General features: G+C 48.7%; 1 protein-coding gene across 5 annotated transcripts in view; it reads right to left on the bottom strand.

The window, feature by feature from the left end:
* Positions 1–18886, bottom strand: part of PARG (poly(ADP-ribose) glycohydrolase) — a 2316516-nt gene that overhangs the window by 28197 nt on the left and 2269433 nt on the right. The gene's annotated exons all lie outside the window — the stretch shown is intronic.

The raw sequence follows: 18886 nt of genomic DNA, 5'->3' as shown, positions 1-18886 counted from the left end.
AGAGGAGAAAAGATCTTGCTGGCACTGGCAGCGGTGTCATTCATAGAGTACATTTTGCTGGATTAAGATCAGATAGAAAGAGGCTGGAAGTCTGTGTGTTTTTTTACTTTTCTTCTTCTTTTCTCTTCTCAGCTCAGCTATGGTGTTTGCTAAAAGAAAATTGAAATAAATGAAAGCCAAAAAAAAAAAAAAATGAAGACTTGGTCATGTTCCATTTTTGCTTTCTGAGGGCTGCACAAAACTGACCGAAATAAATGTTTTTTATGTGCAACTTAACATTGATTTTGTGTTGTTGTTATTCATGAGGATATGTTGACAATTCATCTCTGTTTAATAGCTGTGTATTACCACACATTACTAGGTAGTCCAAGAATTATGTGTAGTGTTGCTTGTTGGGTTATCTACATACCATGGATGGTGTTGGACTAGAGGTGAAGGTCATCTGTTTGGGGGGATTTGTGAAACAACGGCCCTTGGACATGTTCTATCTGTTCCGCCATTTGAGCGAATAGATTTGATGACCTTCTGTGCAACAAAAACTACATTCTCCAAATCCTCCTTTGCCTGTGACCATTGCACGCAGGCACCAGCGGAACGGTCTCATGTGTATTAGTTGTAATTGCAATAACCTGAGCTTTCTGCACCATTTGGCACTGTTCTCAGTTACCAGGTAGTCTTCCATAAACTGGCAGCAGTTGGTGCTAATATGTGTTTCAAATGCTTTTTAACAGTTTCATTTAAAGGATCTCTCTTCTATGAATGTTTTTTCTCTCTCCTCACTGTCTATCTTAATAGCGAATTGTGCTATGCTGGGAAGTGTCTTCATTATCCTATTCTTACATATATGGATATTTTTTGCTGAGAAAGGAAATACTTAAAATAACCCCTGTGTGGGCAAATGCCTTGGTGTATTTGGTTGGGCATCCTTTTTCCTGGGCCACTACGCTCAGTTACTGACCTTCAGTGCCATGTCTTTCACACCATATTTGTGAATCTTTGTTTCCCAGTGTCCTAGGTCTCGGAGACCCTTAACATCAACCCTTTGGTGGCTGATTCTTATGGGCCCTCTGGAAATAAATACCTCTATGTTGGTATTTCAGGTGGTTTGACCGCCAACCTGCTTTGATACCTTTGCCACAGGTGTGTCGCCATACTAATTGATTAAGCCTTTTGCACGCTATCTCTTTCTTCTCCTGGGCCTGTTTGGAAGTCCCTTTGGATATGGTCTGGGACTGTGTAGGAGCTTTGCATCTAACCTGAGCAAGTCCTGTGTGCTTCACTGTGTGTGGAACCCTTTTGGCCCGTCATGATTCAGGAGTCTCTTCAGACTGTCTCTTTGGGCCTCTTCTTTTCCTTCGTGTGTAGTCTTAAAAAATATAGGGGCCTCCATGTTCAGGTGCGACAGAATGCTCTGTCTTATCACCTTCCAGGGCATATGTAGCCCAGTGCTGTTGTTTGCAACTCTTTAAAGTTTTTGTTTGAACTTTTTACAAGCCTTGCACTTTTGCTCCATATAGTTGCATGTTAGACACACCGTAAGCATGCCAATCCAGGGAAACTAGGAGTTACGCCTGGGGCACAATTTAAAAGGAACCTATTTCCATGAAGTCTATCGACAATGGGGGTCTGGGACCATAAATTAAAAAAAGGCAATGATCATTGTTATACAATTTATCCCTATGCTGGCTCTGAAACCGCACCCGTTTTCTACACCAGTATAGGTTTCTCATAGCTCTAATTTGAAAAGTTGTGAGGTGCGATTTTAGAGAGGGCTCAGTAGCGTCTCCTCTCGGAGCTCCAGACAGCTATCCCCATTGGTTCAGACTTGTTCCTTTTAAATCCCTCCTCATGGGATCTGATTTGGAAGAAGATCATATTCCTCTTTGAAAGAGCCATATTGCCTGGTATTAATACTATTCCATCTTTCTTACAGGCGTTAGGTAAAGCCCTGGCCATGTAATACATATGTTAATTCCTAATAATTCTCCATAAAAACGTTACGGTATGAATAAAAATGACTTATATAAAAACACACATGATAAAAAAAAAGTACAATATAAATATTATATCAAAACAAAACAAGATTAAAATACTATTTTGATGCAATACTGTTTCTAATCCTTGTGACTGCTAACAGAAATGTTTAAGGACCTCAACAAACTCTAGCATGATGAAGTACATACAGGCAACCAGACACGGATTAAAACCCAATATTTTTATCAAGGGAATTAAAAACGTATGACAAACAATATTATAGGATGGGCAGAAGAACAGGTATTGTATGCTAGTTTCTCTTGAGAGATAATCACAGAAACAATTAAGCCCTTTACTACTTCCCCAACTTAACCTATTAGCAGCTAATGGTAGTTTTTTTATTTTATTTTTTTTTTTAATTTCTTTATTGGTTTTTTAACACATATGAAACAGAGGTTAGACAATGCAATGTGTATGAATCTGGAACAACATGTCTTAACGTCCCCAACCTTCCCGCCCCTCCCCCCGAGACCACAGAGAAGTCCTCAGATTTCCTTAGGCGCTAGCCGGGTCGGGACCGTCAGTGCTGTTCGAGGCGCCATCGTGCGTCACTGGGTGGAGTAGTGGCACCGTTAGCGCTACCCATCGGAGTAGGTCTGCGCTGGAGTCCAGCCTTTGTACCTGAATCGCCGTTTCCCAAGCCGCAGTCTCGGCGGCTATCCATCTCTTGAGGTCGTCCCACCAAAGGGCTTCGCTCGGCCCCCCTGCGCTCTTCCAACCCATGGCTATGCGCCTTTTTGCTGTTATGTATATCAAGTCAGTGAGTCTATTTAGGGGCTTATTCTTGCTGTTTCGCTTATAACTTCCCAATATGCAGGCTGCTGGCTCCCGAATCTCCACCTCAATCTCAGCTGTCGCCACTTTTCCTTTCACTCGGGCCCAGAAGCTCTGGACTATCGGGCAGCTCCAAAACATGTGGGTCATACCCGCCCTTGGCTCATGACATTTGGGACATGTCTGGATTGTGGCTCCTTTGAACTTAGAGATGGCGTCGGGCGTAAGGTAGGCTCTATTGGTGATGTACAGCTGAATAAGTTGGAGGCGAGCATTTCTGGAGACTTTTCTATGGTAATGGGTTATTTCCTCCCATGCTTTGTCCTCAAATTCGAGGCCCATTTCACTCTCCCATCTACTTTTGCATTTAAGTGCGTCCTTTGTTGTACTCTGCAGTAGAGCTTCATAAATTCTGGAGGTTTCGTGGCCTCCTTCGGCAGTGTCTAGCAATGTTTCGATGGCTTCATTCTCCATGAGTTGGTTGGCGGCCTCTAGCCATCTCTCCTTCAGGGCCTTCATTACTGCTCTGTGGAGCAAGAACTGGCCCGTGGGCAGGCCCGTGGACTCGCTGAGGTCAGTAAACGTCATGAGCTCTTGTTCATGGATGAGGTCTCCGAGTACCGCCACCCCATAGGGTTCCCACTGGGTGCGCGTGTCTATATATCCCCATGAAGGTTTCACCATGATAGCCGCAATGGGGATCTGCGGGGAATATGGGTCTGTCACCCCCACTGCCTTGCAGGCTCGCTTCCAGAGCTGAGTTCCTAGTTTAATTAGGTAAGGGTGATGTTGAAGAGCCCTCTTCTCGACCCAGAGCAGGTCTCAGAGTAGCAGTCGCGGCAGGGCCGGTTGGAGGAGTCGGGTGTCGGTGGTGGCCTCATCCGCCATCCAGTGCGTTACGTGCCTCAGTTGACTAGCCAGGTAATACAGTTCGAAATTGGGGACTTTCAATCCCCCTTTCTCATAGGGTCTTTGGAGAATGTCCAGCGCCACCCTGTGCCTACCCCCCCGCCACAGGAATCCCCTACAGAGCTTGTTCAGGTCTCTGAAAAAAGCGGGGGGGATGTTGAAGGGGACGTTAGTGAAGCAGTGTAGAAGGCGTGGGAGCGCTACCATTTTGAGGAGTCCCGCCCGCCCAGCCACAGAGAGAGGGATCTTCCCCCAAAATTCCATGGATTTTGCAAGAGCGTCCTTTGCCCTAACCGTGTTAAGGATGTGTTCGGTACTCGGGTTGCGGTGTATGGTGACACCCAAGTATCTAAAGGATGTTACTTGCCACTGCAGGCCTAGTGGGGGCAGGGATCCGTACTCCTCGCTATACAGTGCAGCGAGGGGGTAGAGGCAGGACTTATCCCTATTTATCTGTATGCCTGTGTGTGTGTGGAAGCAATCTAATGTCTCCAGAATGTAGGGCAGACGGAGCTCAGGATCATGCAAGTAGAGTAGCATGTCGTCTGCATACATGGAGATGAGATGTGACACCCCGTCTAGTTCAATGCCTCCGTCACCATATTCCTGACGGAGATATGCGGCCACCGGCTCTACGGCTATGATATAGAGCATGGGGGATAAGGGGCATCCCTGCCGTGTGCCTCTATGGAGGGACCATTTGTCAGAATAAGTCTTGTTGGTGCGCACCCTGGCGGTGGGGTTAGTGTAGATCAGTTTAGTCCATTTAAGGAAGGCGGGTCCAATCCCCATCCTGACCATGGTGGCATGCAACCACTCCCATCTAACCGAGTCGAAGGCCTTGGTGGCGTCAAGTGACGCTACGGCGTATTTCTGGGGTTTCCTCTCGGTGCTATATATGATGTGGTGTAATCTACGTAAGTTTTCGGTAATAGAACGCCCGGGCACATAGCCCGTTTGGTCCTGATGGATTAGAAGGGGAATCACTCTGCGTAGTCTATTGGCGAGTAGTGCCGTCAATATTTTGCTGTCAACATTTAACATAGAAAGTGGTCTATACGACCCGCAATCTGTCCCATCTTTACCAGGCTTCAGTATGGGAATTATTATTGCTTCACTCATGGAATTCGGGAGAGAGCCTCGCTCGAAAGCCTCGTTATATACTTGTGCAAGCAGGGGGGCGAGGGTCTCCTCGTATGTCTTTTAGAATTCCCCAGGGAGGCCATCCATGCCCGGCGCCTTTCCGGAGGGTAGTGCTCTAATTATTGCCTTCACATCGTCAGGAGTAATCGGTTCGTCTAGGGCTTCAGCCCGTTGTGGGTCTAGCCTGGGTAACTTAATGCAATCTAGGGTGTCTTCGATCCCGGTGTCGGATGAGGAAGGGGTCTGGGAATAGAGGTCACGGTAGAACTCAGAAAAAACCTTATTAATCTCTGCTTGTGTGTGCGGTTTGCGTATGTGGCAAATGGGGGTGCTAGGGGTCTCCCTTTTGTACAGCCAAGCTAAGAGTTTGTCAGGTTTATCTCCCAGGGCGTGTGACCTTTCTACATGTTTGGCATGATTTAATTTCCCCAGTGTCTCCCAGTGGGACAGACAGGCTTGTCGCAGTTGGATTATTTCCTGTAGGCACTCGGGATTCACGTCTACCCTGTTCTCCAGCTCCCCCAGCTTCTTTTCTCTGTCTACTAGGGAGTTCATAATGGATCTCTGAGCCCCTCCTCCCGCTGCCAACATGTCCCCCCTCATGACCACTTTATATGCTTCCCATGCGGTGCTGATACAGTCTACACTGCCTAGGTTGTTTTGCCAGTATTCGTCAGTGCTATCTTGTATGTGATCCCGAAAGGCAGCGTCCAGCAGGGCCTCAGCCCGCAATCTCCACGTGGGGACCAGGGGTCTGGGCGGGTATACCTCCCACGTGACAATCAAGGGGGAATGGTCTGATAATACTCTAGGTAAGTACTGTGCTTCACGAAAGGTGGCTTGCTGCTCCTGACTGACCAGCATGTAGTCCAGCCTGGTGTGGACTTTGTGCGGTGGGGAGAAGAAGGAGTATTCTCGTCGCTCCGGGTCTAGTTCCCTCCACAGATCACAGAGTGATAGTTGGGTCATCAGTTTGGACAATATCTTGGCCGGGGGGGATGGCGGGAGTGTCTGGCATCGGACCTGTCTTTAAGTGGGTCGAGGGTGCAGTTGTGGTCACCGCCCCAAATCACAGCACAGTTTACATATGGGCCTAGTCTGGAATATAGGGAGTGGAAGAAGGGGGTGGTGTCGTGATTGGGTGCATAAGTGCTAACCAGGCACAGGTCTCTCCCCTCCATCGTACCTTGTACAAGTGCCATCCTACCCTCGTCGTCCGTCTTGGTGCTCGTTATCCTGAAGGGACGGTCGGGTCGATCCATATTAGGACCCCTCTTGCGTATGAGGAATAGGTGGATCCGATCATGGTCCCTCACCATGTTTTGGCTAGCGCCTTCAGTTTCTCCTCCGTTAGGTGTGTCTCTTGGAGCATAGCAATTCCGACCTTGCAGCGTCGCAGATATGTGCGAATCCGGCGTTGTTTCACATAACTGTTCATGCCTCTGACGTTCCACGTCATTATTTTTATTGTTTCAGCCATAAGCGTGAATGTGCCCAATGTTCTCCCACTGTCTCAATCGGGGTCCTGTTAGTGGTGCGTCTGTAGTGAGGTCATCCTGAGGTCTCGGTATTTTTTGTTCAAAAGTCCCAACGTGGGTGTAACTTCCCTGTATTTCCCTCCCCCCTAATAAACTTCCCCAACATAGAACTGGTCCAACGGGGCGATCCCCGTCATGACTGTCCCGTTTCCGCTCCTTGAGACCAAGCATGGTCTTCGGGTGCCCTACGGGCGGGTAAATGTACCCTGAAGAAGAAAAAAAAAGGTCCTGGGGGTTGAGGGGGCTGTTGCCTCGGTGTTCCGCGTAGAAGATCAATTCAGATGCTCATAGGGCTCGATTTATTGTTGCTGTGCACTTTGGGTAAGAACCGTTCCTTTGCAGTCGTGGAGGGTGGTTCAATGCGGCTTACGTCTTTTATCTTCAATGTCCGGTAACTGCTGCTCGTCCATCCAGTCCCGAGCCAGCGCCGGGGTGTCAAACAGGTGGGTCTTATTTTTATATATCACCTTTAGCCTAGAGGGGTACAAAAGCATGTATTTCACTCCGGCAGCTTTCAATCTGGCCTTAGTATGTATGAATTGAGCTCTGTCCATCTGTACTTGAAACGTATAATCAGGGTAGATCTCAATCTTGGCTGAGTTCCTCAGGATCTGACCCCCTGAGCGCGAGAATGCTAGAATGATCTCGCGGTCTCTATAGTTTAGTACTTTTGCTATCATAGGCCTGGGTGGGCCGCCTGGAGGAGGTTTCCTGGCGAGTGATCTATGTGCCCTTTCGATGGAGAAACCCTGCGATTGCTTCTCCGCTCCAATCTCCTGTAGCAGGAGGTTCTCTATGTAGTTGGTGGGGTCTGGGCCCTCGATGCCCTCCGGTACGCCAAGCAGTCGGATGTTATTCCGGCGAGCCCTCCCTTCGGCCTCCTCTGCCCTGTCCTCTAGGTTCTTGACCCCCTGCCGCAGGCCATCCACGTCGTGCAGGAGCTGGGTTTTCGATTCAGTGTTTTCCCGTACCTGGGTCTCAAGTGCCTCGGTCCTGCCTGCCAGGGAGCGGACGTCCTGGCGTAGGAGGCCCAGATCTAGGGCCACAGCATCAATTTTGTTCACCATTGTTGCCTGGAATAGTGTGATGGCCTCCAGGAGTTGGGTGTTGCTGGGTTCAGTTGGCGCTACGGTGGGGCCTGTTTCCTTACTAGCCGTTGCCGTGTCTGGACACCCGGGGTCGGGGGGTTCATTGGCTGTGTAAGCGTCCAGGGTGGTCTGTCGCTGCTTGGACCTAGCTGCCCTTCCCGTTGATCTATCCAGGCCAGACATTTCTGCGGTTCTGTGAACTTCAGGCGCCGGGACGGGTCCCACAGCAAAAGCTCCAGGTCGCGGCCCCCGGGTGTGGTCTCGGCCTCGATATGTGAAGGGGCTCCCGGATGGGGCGGTGCGTGATCTTGCACCGCGGGGGGACAGTCGCCAGCTCCTCCAGTCTCCCTGGGGCGCTTTCAATCCGTCTCAATGCTATCGCCGTCTGAGATATAGGTGTATTGCGGGCCGCAGCGCAGGCCCGGCAGGCAGGGGGCGCCGATGGCGGGTCGAGTCCCGGAGCGGGGCAGGGCAGCCAGCGTCAGCACCCAGACCGGTCCCCCTCTCACTTCCCTCCCCTCAGCAGGCGGGTCCGGTCTGGTCTCTGATCTTCGCCGGTCTCCGCCGCGGGGCCGACGGCGCACCCCAGCGGCCCGGGCGGCGCCCCCTCTGCACCCGCTCCCAGCGGGGCTGGTCTCGAGCCCGGCAGGACTCCTCCCGGCCGCTCTCCGACACTCCTCCTCTCCGAAGTGCCGTGAAGGTCCGCCGCTTCCGCGGATCGCTGGGCCAGTGCAGGACTTCCCGGGCTCAACAGGCGGAGGCCGCCATCTTGGCCTCGAGTTATGCGGGTTTTCGCGAGCCGCGTTTAGGTCTCCCACCCTCGTGTGTGGGGAACGCGGGGACCCCTCCAAGGCTTCAGCAGCTCTCGTGATGTGTCAGCGGGTCCAGATGAAGCTTCGGTGTCCCGTAGAGCAGCTTATCATTACCCCTCGAGCGGAGCTCACCGAAGACGCGTCCACTCTACATTGCGGTTAGCCACGCCCCCCAGCAGCTAATGGTAGTTGATCAAATCTAAAACGTGTGAAATATTTATGTGCAGGAGTACCATATACCACATGAAGATATGTTTACATCTTGCAGAATGCATACATAAAAGGTAGGTAGGCTTTTAAGGTTGTTTTCCCCCATAATAATCAAAAATACGTTGGGATACTATCAGAATGTCATCTCTGATACCACTGACTTAGCATTTTTTGGCAGGTTGAAATAATCAATGTAACAACCATCTACAGAAAGGCAATTTTTAAACGTTTAAATCTCTTTAATTATAAGGCTTGTGAAACCATATTTTCATTATCCCAGATCGAATATGCAGAGTTACGTATTCTCCATTCACCAAATGATAGCAAAACCACATGTCTTTGATATATATATATATATATATATATATATATATAGGATACATTACTCACCGTAATCGTATTTCTGATGCTTGTATCTGCTTAGATTCACATGCTGTGCATAGGCCGACATCTAGTGGAAGCTGCGGAGTATTACAGTTTGTTTTTCGAAGTCGAAAAATGGGCGTCGACACAGGGCGTGCCAGTAATACTATCCCTAGTGTGACGTCCCCTGTACCCATGATCCCTCACGCGTCTAGGATCCCCAGATTGTGTTTTTCCTGACATGAGGTAGCATGAGGAGTAGCGTGAGTACAGATAGTCCAAGCAGATAGACAGAAAGGTAAGACTACAAGCAACCATGCGCCTTCTCTCGGAGGGGAGGAAGGGTGGGTCGCATGTGAATCTAAGCAGATACAAGCATCAGAAATACGATTACGGTGAGTAATGTATCCCTTCTGAGGCTTGTGGAATCTGCTTAGATCACATGCTGTGCATAGATTAGCGAGCAGTACCAGAAGAAGGAGGTGGGATGTGAGAAGGGTCATGAGCAAACAGGTGTCTTAGAACCGCTTGTCCCACTTGTGTATCTGCCTTGGAATGAGTGTCAATGCAGTAATGCTGAGTAAAAGTGTGAATAGAGCTCCAAGTAGCTGCTTTGCAAATGGTGTCAAGGGGAACATTTGCAATGAAAGCCAGAGTGGCCCCAATGCCTCTGGTAGAGTGGGCCCTTGGCGTAAAAGGCAGAGTTTTTTTTTTTTTTTTTTAGAAAGAGAGTAACACAGCTGTATACAGTTGATAATCCACTTTGAGATAGCGCCCTTAGAGACGCGATCCCCCTCTCTGCCTGTAGCTACGGAGACAAACAGTTGATCTGTTTTCCTTAGCGGTCTGGTTTTATTTACATAGTATAAGACCGCCCTACGCACATCTAGGGTGTGTAGTTTCACCTCAGCTGAGCTTTGTGGGTTTTGGAAGAAAGCCGGAAGCTCGATGGACTGGTTTACATGGAACTTGGATATGAATTTTGGTGAGAATCTAGGGTGTGTGCGTAAAACCAGTTTGTCCTTGTGGATAGTAAAGAAAGGATCTTGCACTGACAGAGCCTGAATTTCACTGACCCTTCTTATGGAGGTAATGGCTACTAAGAAGGCCGTTTTATAAGTCAGGTGTTTGAGACTACTTTTATGCATGGGTTCGAAGGGGGGCCCCATGAGCTTAGATAGCACCACATTGAGATCCCATCCTGGCGGTGGGTTCGAGATAGGAGGGTGAAGTCTCTTTACTCCTTCCATGAAGGCTTTAACCACTGGTACTTTCCACCACGAAACCTTGTTATGGGATGTGGTGTAGGCTGAGAGGGCTGCCAGGTGTACTTTCAGAGAGTTAAAAACCAACCCTGCATCCAGCAGGTGGAGCATGTATGTTACAACGTTGGAAGGAGTGCAATCAACCGGGTTGATTTGTTTACTCTGGCACCAGATAACGAATCTTTTCCACTTGTCAAAGTAACAGTGCCTTGTATTTGGTTTCCTGGACTCTTTTAGAATGTCCATACACCTCTGTGGTAGTTTGAGATGTCCAAACTCTATGACTTCAGGAGCCATGCTGCTAGGTTCATAGAGTTGGGTTCCTGATGCACTGTTTGACCTTGTTGCTGGGACAGAAGGTTGTACCAGGCTGGGAGTCTGATGGGCTCGCATACCGCCATCCTGCGTAGGTGTGGAAACCATGGTTGTCTCGCCCACATGGGAGCAACTAGGATGAGCGTCATCGATTCCTTGTTCATCTTGTACACCACCTTCCTGATGAGAGGAGTTGGTGGGAAAGCGTACGCAAACATCCCTGACCAGTTCATCCACAGGGCATTCCCCTGGGAGTCCGGTTGTGGGAACCTGGATGCAAATCCTGGGCATTGTTTGTTTTCGCTTGTGGCGAATAGGTCTATAGTGGGGAAACCCCACTGAGAGAAGAGATCTTCTACTACGTCTTTGTGAAGGACCCATTCGTGTTCTTCTGGGAGGGAGTCTCTGCTTAGAGCATCCGCTAGGGAATTGAGCTCCCCTGGAACATGTTGCGATGACAGGAAGATGTTCCGTCTGAGTGCCCATATCCATATTTTCTGGGCAAGCTTGGACAGATTTGGCGAACGAGTCCCTCCTTGCTTGTTCAGATAGAACATGGCTGTCGTGCTGTCCGTCCTGATCTGCACCGACAAGTTTAGTAGATGGGGCTCGAACGCCTGCAGCGCTCGGAATACTGCCAGAAGCTCTAGCAGATTGATGTGGTTCTTGGCTACTGAGTGAGACCAGAGACCCTGAGCTGTGTGGTGGAGAAGGTGAGCTCCCCACCCCGTCAGGCATGCATCTGTCGTCACCACTGCCTGTACTTCGGGATCGTAAAAGGGTTTCCCCTTTGCGAGATTCTCTCTTGTCCACCAGTGTAGGTTCTGTACGAGTGTTGGCGAAACGACCACTAGATCGTCCCACTGACCACTTGCCTGAGACCACTGTTTCGCCAACCATTCCTGCATGGGACGCATGCGCAGACGCGCGTGGGGGACCAGGTAAATGCATGACGCCATCATGCCGAGTAACCGCATAGCTTTGCGTACTGTTATCTGTTGACCTGACTGATAATGCGGAATTTGCAGAAGTATGTTCCGAATTCTTTTTTCCGAAGGGAAGGTCAATCCTTTCTGAGTATCTAGGATAGCTCCTAGAAACTGTTTTGAGGTGCTTGGCACCAGACTTGACTTTTTCTCGTTGATGGAGAAGCCTAATTCGTGGAGGAGGTCGATGGTCCTCTGAATGTTTGATCTGCAGATTCCTGGGGTTTCCCCCGTTATGAGCCAGTCGTCCAGATAAGGGTACACTGGGATTGCCTCCCTGCGTAGGTGTGCAGCTGCCACCGCCAGTACCTTGGTGAATACCCTTGGTGCAGAAGCTATCCCGAAGGGCAGTACCTTGAATTGGTAGTGGCGACTGTCTACCTTGAAGCGCAAGTATTTTCTGTGCGCCGGGAGCATGGAAATATGAAAATAGGCATCTTTCATATCCAAGGTTGCCATGTAATCCCCCTTTTTTAGGAGTGGGATTACCTCTTGTAGTGTGGTCATACGGAATTTTTGGGGCTTGACATACTTGTTGGCAGGCCGTAAGTCCAAAACTGGACGCATTGTTAAATCTTTCTTTGGCACAAGGAAGTAAGTTGAATAGATACCCTTGTTTACCTGGTGTCCCGGGACGAGTTCTATCGCGTCCTTTTCTAGCAGAATGGCGATCTCCTCGAGGAGGATCTTCTGATGTTGTAAAGAGTGGGCTTTTTGTCTTGGAGGATGGTTTAGGGGACGTTGCAGTAGTTCTATGCAGTACCCATTGGATACTGTTGACAGCACCCATCTGTCGGATGTTATCCCTTCCCATGCCTGGGTGAAACTTGATATTCGTCCCCCTACTGGGGTTGCATGGGAAGGGACCCTGAACTGAGCGTCACTGCTTTGGTGGAGGCGTGCCTCCTCCTTTACTGGGGCTGCCTCTGCCTCTACCACGTCCTCTTTTACTACCCCTACCATACGCCTGGGTAGACTGTTGTGAGCTGGTGTTCCACTGTGTACCCTGGGTGTGGGAGTAGCTATTTCCTCTATTGGAATTTTGGCCGCGGGGGCGACGAAAATTGCCATTCCCTCTTTGGTTAGGTGGTTTGGTAATTAACTGGCCAAGGGATTTGAGGGTGTCGAATTCTTCCTTAGCGTTTTTTAGAGCGTCCTCGACTGCCTTCCCAAACAGGAGATCACTTTCCACTGGTTTGTCTAAGAGCGCAGCTTGTGTTTCTGCTTTGAATCCCGACTGCCTCAACCAAGCATGCCTTTTGATGACAGTCCCCTCTGCTATAAGTCTACCCGCATTGTCAGCGGCGTCCAGAGTTGCTTTTACAGTGCAGCCTGACACGTTCCTTCCTTCCGCACAAATGCGAGCTAGTTGGCTTTTAAGGGGTTCGGGAGCAGAGTCTATTAGTGCTGCCACTTCTTCCCACTGGTGACAGTTGTAGCTAGCCAACAGTGTGGTGGAATTCGCGATTCTGGCTTGGTAGGCTGCCGTGGAAGCTACTTTCCTGCCAAAACCATAAAGTTTTTTACTTTCTTTGTCGGGGGGAGCCTCAGAGGAAGATAATGGTGTACCAGCTCTTTTGCGGGTGTTGGTTACTACTAGAGAGTCTGGCTTAAGTTGACCTCTAATATATAGGGGGTCCGACTGGGCTGCTTTAAACAGCTTCTCCACTCTCGGATTTACAGGTCTTGTCAGGTTTGGGTTGACAAGGGATGGTGCTATTCTGCGTTGAACAGATTTTAGGATGGGAATGGTCTGGGCTACTGGCTTCCTTTCCCCTATTAGTTCTTCCGCAAAGTCCCTTTCTTCCTGGACACCTTGTGTGTCTATGTGGAAGTGGTTAGCTGCCCGAAAGAGCAGTTCATTCAGGAGGGGCTGATTATCTATTGGGGAGTCAGACACTGGGGCTTCCCTTTCGACTGGTGAGTCCATTCTGAAAATATCTGGGCTATTTTCTGGCTCATCCTCGTCTTCGTCTTCGCCGTAATAATCTGATCCTGCAGGATCTTCTGGCGTGTCAATTTCCTGACCTTCTATCAGGGAAGAGTTTCCTTGGTCTGTAGGGAAGAGGTAAGAATAGGGTTGGACCTCGATGGGGTCTAAAGGCCTAAATGGTGTTTCGACCCGGGGTCTTTTATTTGAGGGGATAGGGTCCCCTGACCCTGAGGGAGAATCTTCCTGAGGGTTTAAAGCTAGGAGTTGTTCAGGGTGTCTTTCGAAAAAATTCGCCAAGGAAGACATCCTTGACATTACTCTGTCAATGTCCTCGCATGACCAGAGTTTTGAGCTTGGGGTGACCTTGCTGGGACTTTCTATGGATTGGCCCTGAGAAGACTTGGTCAGTTCTTTTGTAGTGGAGGACTGCAAGGGTTGTTTCCTTTGCTGTTTACCCCCTTCCCCGTGGGTGGAAGTGTTTCCCCTTTCCCTTATCTTTCGACGCCTGGCGTCGAGGATCGGAGGTGGAATCCCTGTCTTTCGAACTAGCCTTCGAAACTGGCCCCTCTTTACTCCCAAGTGATGTACCCTTTTCCTGGGGTGCAGGCTGGGGGTGGAAGTCGTGTTCGTCTCCGGACGATTGATCTTCCGGGATATTAATGGTCGAGGCACTCTGTGCAAGTGTGGAGGCTTGCCTGACGTCGTGCGGCGACCTCGACCGGGACCGCCCAGAGGACGTCCTTTCGGACCGCTCCTTCTGTGCCTCTTTCCGAGGTTTCGACGACGTCGAATCTCGGGTGGATTTTTTGTGTTTAGCGTGTGTATGTGTAACGCTTTTGTCGCCGGGGGACTTCCCCATAGTCGCCGGGACGGACGACCTTCCGAGGCCGGGGACGTGCGTTCGGCTGTCCTTCGACGCCTTGGTGCCCTCGCCGTCCGAAAGTTCGGCGTCGCTGCCGTCGCTGAAGGTACCCTCCGCCTCCATAGCTGCTAGCTTGGCGTGGTGGGCCCAACGCTTGGTGGAGCGGTCCTTAAGAGTTTTGGCCTTAAACCTATTACAGGCCCTGCAACCCGTCTCGGGGTGGTCTCTGGGTAGGCAAAGGTTGCACGTAGCGTGCTTATCTACCCAAGGGTATTTCTTATTACACTTGGGGCAAAACTGAAAGGGCGTACCCTCCATACGCGCCTGTGGGCAGCGGGCAAGTGTGTGTAGGTAATAAGGTGTCGAGTGTGGAAGTGTACCACCCCCACTCTCCCTACTTGTAGGGCCGAGGCCAGCGGCCCAGGCCCGAGCCGAGGCGGAAGCCTCAAGGCCCAATCCGTCGGGTATTCGACGTTGATCTCCTCCCCGGTTCGGCGTCGAGATGTTGATCGACGAAAGGTTGGCCAAACGGGGCAAATTAGAATTATTTAGAGTGAAAATATGGCAAAGCCAGGGAACTCCGATGAAGTGCTTCCGACCAGAATGGCGGAAAAAAACAATCTGGGGATCCTAGACGCGTGAGGGATCATGGGTACAGGGGACGTCACACTAGGGATAGTATTACTGGCACGCCCTGTGTCGACGCCCATTTTTCGACTTCGAAAAACAAACTGTAATACTCCGCAGCTTCCACTAGATGTCGGCCTATGCACAGCATGTGATCTAAGCAGATTCCACAAGCCTCAGAATATATATATATATATATATATATATATATATATGCTCTCCTCAAATGTTGTGGCAAATGACATAAAACCCATATTTTCTTAAGTCATTTACGCTGTTCTGAGCTAAACAGCACTACTACTCTGAGCTTCTTCTTTCATACTCCATCTGCCCTTGTCATCTTTTCCAGACTCCATCTCGTATTCTATCGACTTCATATTTTAATCCTACTGCTTCTCTCTGTCAATGATACAACATCCTATTTGTCCTCTAATGTCACTCTTCTTCATTCTATTTTGCCCTCCACTTCTTCTTACTATTCTTCTTTAAATCCCCCTGGTGTTTCCTAGTCTTTATACTCTCCTCGCACAGATTCCAAGGTTGCACTGTTTATCGCTAAGTCACACCCCACTTTTGCGCCTCTGGATCCTCTCCCTTCTTCTCTTCTTCTAAAAAAGTCCACCAGTTGCTTCTTCCCTTTCGCACCACTATTTTGAAGACCTCACTCCAGTCTTGTGCTTTTCCTACCTCTTTTAAACATCCTACAACTCTTACGATTCTTAAGAAACCCTCCCTTAAGCCCTCACTTCCCTCAGGCGGACACCACCGAATTTCTGTTCAGGGTTTGTCTTTCCTTGTTTTGTGTTTCTGCAAGTTGGGGTTTGTTATGGTAGGGGATTGAGAGTCACGGTAGTTTATAGGCAGGTGGGGGAAAGGCAGGACAGTCCCTCGGTTACAGCACCCATCACATGTAGGAGTTACTCCCTGGAGAAGGGATCCTCCTGATGAGGTAAAGGGATGTGGAGCTGATAAAGTGAAGCTATAGAAAAAAGAGGATGGAGGACATTTAGTGGGAATTGTTTTGTTTATTTTTTTTGGGGGATGCAGCCTTTAGTTTTTAAGTTGAGCCGCATATGGGCACTAAAAGATCGAATTCGAACACCAAGTGTGGAGAGAGAGAAAGTAAAATTTATATCCGCAGCACAACTCCCAACAATTTCTATAGAACCCTACGAGGCTCTAGAGACCTGATAACAGGTCCAGATTACTTCACTAGTAGGTTTTACAAGACATTCACTCACATATTAACTTCCCCTCACTAAATTAAATAATTTCTTCTTGAGAACTGGGGCGGTGACAGAGTCTATAGCTGAATCAATGACAACATTGATCCTGAAACCAGGGCAAAATCCTGAGGTGTGCATGGCACATTGGCCGATCGGGATGCTAAACGTCAAAGCAAACATCTATAGTAAAATCATCTCGTCTAGACTGATGGAGGTCCTCCCATCGCCGATTGACTGCGACCAAACGGGCATCCTCATTGACAGAAGGGCACACAATAATATCAGCAGGGTAGTTTACCATGGAGCGGTAGGCTCCAAAAACTCAGATCGTTTTGTGATACTTGCCTTAGATGCGTATAGGGCATCTGATATTATCAGCTGGAAATACCTTGAAACCCTACTTAGTGTGTATGAATTTATTCCCAACACCTCCAGATACATAATGGCCAATTTTAAAATCCCCAAAACAAAGGTGAGATTCACCTGGCGATGGTTACCCCTAATCCACCCGGAAAGAGGAACCAGACAGGGCTGCCCACTATCATCCCATATCTTTGCCCTAGCGATGGAACCATTGGCCCAGCAGAATCATTTGAACCGCAGATTCCAAGGGATCGTGCATAATAATTCTCCCCATAAAGTGGCATTATATGCCAATGATATCCTCTGTTTTCTCTTAGATCCACTCACATCTTTACCGGAATTACAAACTGCGCTGGATGACTTTAGTGATATCTTGAGTTTTTGTATAAATAATGACAGATCCATCCAACTCAAATTCACAGAATCCCATGAAACACTTATGGCGCTGAAGCATAGGTTCTTGTTTAAATGGGTGGAGAAAGAGATCAAATATTTGCGAGTAAGGATTACTCCAACATACGAGACCCTGATGAAAGCCATATTCCCAGGTTGTGGAAGGAGGCGTAGGAACAATTAGTGTGCTGGGACTTACAGAAGATTTCCTGGTTCATGGTTAGGTTGGATACAAGGGGTGAAGATGATCCTTGTTCCGAGGTTACTTTACGTATTTTAGGTTCTTGCGATTCAGATCCCGGGTAAAGACCTGGTAGAGCAACCAAAAGCGATAGGGACATTTTTTATGGGCCCATAAACCCCCAAGAGTCCCACCGAAGGAACATACAAGGTCAAAACGTTTTGGGGGATTGAAAGTCCCTTCGGTTTATAGATACTTTTTGACAGCCCAAATTGGCCCTATGCTAGAGTGGCCAAGGACAATGAGAAACCCAAAATGGAAAGAGATTGAATCTGCAAACTTGGATTTGCGATTCTCTGTTCCTTACAAAGAAACTAGACAAACTAGGGGTGGGCTCCTAGATGCAACTAACTGCACCCTAAAACACAGGGATAGATTGAATTACCTATTGGGATTCAAGGCTGTGTTGGGCTCCCTCTCGCCGGTTTCCCAGAACCCAGAATTATTCTTGAGATTGAGCAAGAGAGCCTTCATGTATTGGGAGAAACAGGGCCCCTTGACACTTGCAGAGCTGTATGGGGTTGGCCACCCTCTGAAATTTATTTAGAGTGATGCGAAATGTTTCCTTACATAGACGGATTGTTTCTGCTACACGTAAATCAGACACTGGATTACCAACTGCGAAGTGAAAAAGGCATGGACCAGAGCTCCTATTGGCCTGGAACTCACAATACACGAAGGGATGAGGGTAACAGGATCTCAATTCGCTATAGACTCTTAGAAAAAGTGGCAGAGAGGGGAAAAGCTCCCAAACATGCTCAAATGGGAGCATGAGCTAGGGATGGACAAACCATGGGAATCATGGCAGAACATCTGGATAAGAGCGCATAAAAGCTCCAATTGCAAGCTGATAAAAGAAGTGTCCCTTAAACTATGTTATCGGTGGTATATGCCTCTGCAGAGATTGCAAAGCATCTACCCGGAAATCCCAGATCTCTGCTGGCATTATTGTGGTCAAAGGGGTGGAGGGGGGGGGCATGGCCCATATGTGGTGTATAGTTGTCCGATAATACAAACCTATGGGAAATACATTCTGGCAAAAATAAAAGATATCACAGGCTGCTCAGTACCTTCGAGTCCATTAGTACTGGTATTGGGAGATGTATCAGACAATGACACCTACACCATGTCAGGTCCAAGGGCAGAACTATTCTCCCACTTACTCATGGCAGCAAGAATAACCCGGGCTCGATTCTGGAAAACCCAGGAGCGACCCATAATCTCATATTGGTGGATTAAGATATGGGAAAATGTAGCCATGGAAATAATCTCAGCACTAGTGTCCATTGTTAGGGAGAATTCTCTCTTTAGGCTGAATTTCCTAACCTAGTGAGTCCCCCAGCAGCTTTGCTGGATTTCTGGAGTTTGTGTTTTTCTCCTGCCAAGAGTGAGACTCTTTTTCTCCCACTCTTGGACATGATTTATGGTGTTCCTTTGACTGTTAATGTGTTTTATGGGCTATGGGTTCCTTTACTCCATAGGGTCTCATGTGTTTTTACTATGTGTGTTACACAGCACCCTCTGTGCCGTAACACAGGGGTGTCATAGAGACACCCCACCATAGACTCCATACCCTGGGACTGACTACTGTCTCCCAGGGCATGTAAAGTCACCATTGGATTTACTAGTTCCAAATTATTAACAAAAACCAGTACAAACCATCATATTGTGGACGTACTGGTCGGGGCAATTCGATTGCCCCGGGGTCTGTTAGTCGAGGGGGCACGTCTCCGACCCCCCTGGTTGAGTTTTGGCTGGTGGCAGTGGAAACTACTTTTTATATTTGACCGCAAGTATTTCCCTA

Source organism: Ambystoma mexicanum, chromosome 8 (genome assembly GCF_040938575.1).
Source record: "Ambystoma mexicanum isolate Mex_15411 chromosome 8, UKY_AmexF1_1, whole genome shotgun sequence".
NCBI classification, from domain to species: Eukaryota; Metazoa; Chordata; class Amphibia; order Caudata; family Ambystomatidae; genus Ambystoma; species Ambystoma mexicanum.
Note: the sequence above shows the minus strand (reverse complement) of the source record. Positions and strands in the feature narration are given on the sequence as shown.